Genomic DNA, 6,193 nt, shown 5'->3' on the forward strand with positions numbered 1-6,193 from the left:
TCCTCTGTTGACAGGGATGAAACAACCTCCTGTGCTTTACCTATGAGCTTGCACTGCAATAGAACAGCCCGCATCTCCTTTGGCCACTCCAGTGCCACCGCAATCCTCTCAAATGCATTGAAATAAGAGTCCACTTTTGACTCCCTAAACACAGGCACCAAAGCAATATTCTTGCTGATATCAAACTTGTGTTTGTCCAACACCACCTGTGGAGAATCAGAGTTCACAGATGAACGAGGAGGCGAGGTGCCACGTTAAAGTCTTATAGCTTCTACCTCTAGCTGTTTCAGCTTAATCTCTTTTTCAGCTTCAATTTCCAACTTGCGCATTTCAAGTTTGAAATCAAACTCAGCTTTTCTTACCAACTCCCTCTCCTTTGCCTCCAGCTGTAGGCGAGCCAGCCGAACCTTGAGTCTGGCATGACCATTGGAGCCACTGAGCTCTGGTGACACTGGATCGAACCGTGGTAAGGTCGCAGGGGGCGCCTGTGGCTCTGCCAACCCCCTTGGTGGCATTGCCCTTACAGCCACTCCTTCATCTTTTGAAGGAGGGAATCCTAAATCAACAGAAGGAACATCACAAACATCTACATCCATTTTACTTGGGTCCACCAGGACTTTGATCTCAACCAGCTTTTGAACAACAATGTTCTTAATTTCAGCTTTTGAAAAGTGTTTTTTCACTGAAATGTCAAAATGCTCAGCCAGACATAACAATCGTCCTTACGACACAATTCCAGCTGTCCACAAAAACTTTACATGGGTGGCACCCACCTACTTGCCTAGTGTATCTAACAGAAAAAAAACACCTACGTGATGAAATGTACAGGGTACCCCAAAATTACCTCATCCTCTAACTCCCACCACAAACCTTCACACAAAGAGCAACAAGACATGCGTCAGGTAACAAAGCCAGTTGGATTTCCAGCTCTCCCCAGCTGGGCTGCTTAAATAAGGCCTCCCTGGATGCTGATTGGCCCATGGTTGATGAGAATCAATCAAGGGAGATTGACACCAGCTTTCCCTAGTACCTATGAAGAGACAAAGGGGGAGGGGAAAGAGAAACAAACAGCCTGCAGGCATGTAACACCGCTGCTGCAGCAGACAGATTCAACTCACATTGTTCCTTTTTGGTCTCCTTGCCTCAAACTGGTATGGCTGGATTTTGTCAAAAAATCAGGTTGCTGTCAAGAAAGTCTTCTATATATTCCAAATCACTCTCAGATGATAAAGATAAATCCATTAAACTCCATCACTATCGCTATTTAATCCATCACTCTCTGCCGCACCGGTCGTGGCCATCTTGAATAATAGCGCGCAGTGACGAGCCTGTTCTTCTTCTACTACTACTTCTTCTTCTTCTCTTTTTTAATAGTGGTTGGCAAAAAACTTTTAGGTGCATTACCGCCACCTTCCAGATTGGAGTATGGATCAACCTTAATCTTATATTCTCCCCACAGAAAAAAGGTATGATGATCGTTAGAAAATGTTGATAATGAGAAAACATGGGGTTCTCACAAGTTGTGTAAAGTTGTAAAGTAATGCTATTTCAGGAAAACTTTTTCAAGTAACGGGAAAGTTATGAAAATTTAATTTTTGTTGCAGTTTTTGAAAAGTAATGAAAAAAGAGTGCAAAGTAAAAAAAAAAGTGGACATTGACACACATACAATAGTTATTGTGTAGTGTGTATTGTCTGATCTAAACCTTTTAGTGCCACATGCGTTTTATTGTCAAAACTAAAAATGGTCTCCTTTATGAAAACATACTAGGCTTAAAACTATTGCCAAGCAACTTGCATATGATGAACGATGAGAGAGAAAGAGATCTTTACATCATGTAAAGATGATCTACCATCAGGATCAACATTCAAGCAGGAAGTGAAGTTGTGGCACACCAAGTGGTCATCATCAGTGGAAAAACCCAGCTCTCTCCCTGAAATTCTAAGGATAACAAATATGAAGTGCTACCCAAACATTTCTATGATTCGTCACCTTCTGTCAGTTATACCTGTCACGAGTGCTTCTGTGGAACGTGCTCACTCAGGCCTTAAAGCAGTGAAAACTTTGCTGAGGTCAACAATGGGACAGGAAAGGTTTGTGGCTTTGCTACTTATGTATGTCCACAAGGACATTAATTTAGACATCAACAAAATCATAGACGTATTTGCCCAGAAGCATCCCAGAAGGTTGACATTCATAAACCCATTATCATTGTCATCATAAAGTTGAAGGTGTTGTAGAAGAGAACAATATTCTTTGTGAAGTCTTACAGTTCTATTATAGGCTTAGCTTCACCGTACATGTTCATTGGTTTAACTTACTTTAAAGTTTTTTTTTTCTCAACATGGTTTATCTTGTTAAAATATCTTAAAAAATCCTTTATCACTTGAACTATACCAAACTGTTCTTAAGTCCTTGGGTCTTTCTAAGTATTTTTTTTCTTAATATAGTTTATATGGTTAAAATATATTGTTAAAATACATGTATATTTTTAAAACTCTTTTGTCACTTGAACCATACAAAACTGATATTAAGTCCTTGGGTCTTTTTATTTCATTTTCTCTATAAATATCATATCTGGAAATAAAGAAAATCTTTGTTTGATTAATTGTTGATAAGGATAAAATTTTTTTCAAACAACTTTTTAACCTTGTGCATGCTGTAAAAAGCACGAGATTTTCGCTTGAAAGCCCATTTTCAATTACAATAAGGTAATCATGCTAATTCCACTTATGTTCATCAATTAAAATTATTATCAATTAAAAAACCCATAGATGAATAATTAGGGTAGTGTGAAAGAGTAAAGATGGCATTCTTTGGTCATTTAGGCTCACATTGTCTCGATCCCATGACCCTTGACCCTTGACCCCATGACCCTTAGTTGCGCACCCCCCTTTGAAAAATCCTGGATCCACCCCTGGATAATGGTGGAGGATTTGAAGCAGGCTGGCACGTGACATGTTGCCAGTGAGGTGTTAAAAATGTCTGTGAACACTGGAGACAGCTGATCAGCACAGTGCTTCAAGGTGGATGGAGAGACAGAGTCTGGTCCAGCAGCTTTCTGGGGGTTCTGTCTTAATTATATAATCTCTGTTTTAGAATAATGTAAGATTCAATTAAATTCAATTAAATTTTATTTATATAGCGCCAATTCCTGAAACATGTCCTCTCGAGGCACTTTACAAAGAAGATGCTATTTACTTAGAAGAGTATTAATAAAGTTCAAGTGATAAAGCAATGACATGGTTTGACTGATAAACTAACGTACTGAGTAATGTAGTGTGCAAAGTATGCTATGTAAAACAGAGTGACTCAGGTTTGAGTTGAGAAGCCCAGTTGTCTGAGGTTATAACCTCTCTCTGAGTCTCTGCACTGAACATGAGTTTCACTGCATTTCCCTAGCTGTGGCAGAATGAAGAGGCAATTTAGTTGTATTTCATTCATGTTTTAAAATGTCTGTTCTGCATATAATATATCCTCCTCTTCTCCTCTTATTTATCCAGACCTCTGATTACCGTGGCTGATGGCTCTTCAGACACAGAAGGCCTTGAAGAAACCAGAGATGATCTCATGTTAGCTGACTCACTGACTGGAGTTAACTCACCTTATAGGAGCAAACAATATACTTGCACATCAACTGCTACCATACACAGTTTATGTAAGTTTATACATGCTCATGCTGCACTGCACACACAATCACTTGCATTCATGTCAAGGGGATTTCCAGGTCTGTGCTTGACCGCTACTTATTTTTGATGTTAATGCAGAAAAATCTATTTCTCATAGGTATGTAGATGAGAACAGAATAAGTACTTGTTGCACTTTTTTGAAGAGGTGGGGGAACTTTGTCTCCACAGACAGCCACAGGTATAGAATAAATGTTTGTATTTACTGATTTTTCTTTTCCTCGTGTCACTCTCCCCTTAGGGGGCGGCAGAGCTCTTTGGGCCCAACAAAATTGGAAAGCCCTGCTAACCACCCTTGACCCCTCCACTCCCACCCCCACCACTTTGCCCCAGCCCAGAGACACAGTTCTAGTTTTCTATTAATAACACAATCGATTTATTCATTTTATTAATCTTAGGATATACTAAAAGTGTGGAGAGGCACATTCCTGGCTTTTACACTTGATTTTTGTTGTTTAAATATTAATTAATATGTAAAAAATAAATGAAACCATTACTGTCCCCATTTCCTAATTTCATCTTGATGAGATGTATTGATTTTTATGTACGAGCTAGAAATGTCCCCAGATTTGATTTCAGAAATCTGGTCACCTTAAGTAATTCACTGCAACCACCTTCACCTTCTCCCCACAACCAGAGACACCGGCAGAGGTTTGGCAGAGAAATAAACAGGCAATGTCAAATGATTTATTTCAAATTGTTTTTACTGTTTTGTTTTAAGCTTTGACCATAGTAAATTTCCTGGAGTTTATAGGTTAGCTTCCGCTAGCATCCTGGAAAACAAGCTTTGCTGATGTGTTTGAGTCTGTTTTTACAGTTATAACAAACTTTATTTCATAAGGGTTTTTTACACTGATGATATATTAATGTTTGTGTTTTCTGCTCATTAGGCCAAATGGAGCTTAAAGCCTTTTTAAATTGGTGTCGAATGTCCGCTAGCATAGCACTATTAGCTTCACCGATAACATTAGTGCTACCACCGAGTCGTCGCAACTACTTTTCATTTTAACCAAAATGGTTGTTTTTATATAGCTCCTCCATTGTTTGATTTTTGTTTTAAACCTTGCTTCTTTATCACAAACCAATGAAAATGTCTCAGTTGATTTAGTTGTTAACGCAAAAGAGGTAATTCTTTACTCTTAGAGCCCATCCAACTTCTGGATTAAAATAAACACAAACAATTACTATTCCACACGTTATTATTTATTAAACCAAAACAACTCTGTGTTACAGTAATTTTTATGTCTAATAAACACTAGGAAACTACTCGCTACTCAAAGAACATGCAAAAAAAATAAATGAAAATAAAACTATTCAAAATGGATTGAATGAGCGGTAGCAATTCTTAATTCAACTCACAGCTGTTTAAACATCACATTCAAGCACTTTGACGTAGCAGCATTGAAAGACAAAATAGCTTTGAGAAAACAGACCTTAGCTAGATGGGCGCTCTTGGTATTCCACAACAAGCTAAGCTGACCGTTTTGAGCTACCTTGCCTCTTTCAAAGATGGTGACTATGATGACATATGACCTACAATCTTTAGTGCACACTAGAGGGTGACATGGGAGTGGATTTTCACTCCTGTCCCATCCCACTCCCACAGAAGAAATGTGTGTCCTGTCTCAGTCCCGGGCCACACTAAAAAATAAAGTCCTGTCCCGTCCCACTCCGGGTAAAATTACTCCCACTCCCATCCCGCTCCAATAGACACTTTTCACGGTGACGTCATGCAACTTCCGTTCTGCGGTGAAGCAGGGTATGTTTATTTCCGCTTTCTCCGCGAGCAGTGTTTTTACATAGGGAATTCACACAGTCCCTCACCAATCTACCAAACTTTCATTTGGGAGACGTGCACAGACTGGTACAAAAGCTTTCGGCCACATCAGCCTCCATACTCTACAAAGATTACAAGTTCTTTGTGGAACAATACCTTTTCGATTATGAAGGTAAGAGCTTTGTCTTCTTAGCTCTGTTGTTAGCATAGATGCTAGGATAATGATAGCTATGCTACCAACAGGACTTTTGTCATTTATTAGTTTTCTATTTCTCTATTATATTGCTACGCTAGCTGTATTGCTATATCAACTATTCTGTTTCACAGCTTTTAGCCAATGAGTCAGACAAGGGTATAGTTGATGTATAATGATGAGCCTTTTCATACTTTGTTTTGGAACAGTGTTAAATGCTGTTGGCCACTTGGTCACAGTTAGAGCATGCTGTCACAGCTCTATGAATAAAAATGAGGAGCCTCATTCCCTTCAGCTTTTTCTTTTTGTGTAGTATTTCACTGCCGTTGCAGAATATGCAGTATCCCACAAAATTCCTCTGTGGGTTCTCGTCAGTAGATTTGGAGCCTCAATTAATAAAATAATTCTGCCCATTCCTGTTAAAACTTTTTGCGCGGACCGACTGGCGTATCCATGTGTTTTTGCCCCGCCATTCACTATATGCACGCGCGAAAGCAACAACAAAGAACCACGTGTTAACGTCAAATAATTTTTTAAT

Source organism: Fundulus heteroclitus, chromosome 15, assembly GCF_011125445.2.
Source record: "Fundulus heteroclitus isolate FHET01 chromosome 15, MU-UCD_Fhet_4.1, whole genome shotgun sequence".
NCBI classification, from domain to species: domain Eukaryota; kingdom Metazoa; phylum Chordata; class Actinopteri; order Cyprinodontiformes; family Fundulidae; genus Fundulus; species Fundulus heteroclitus.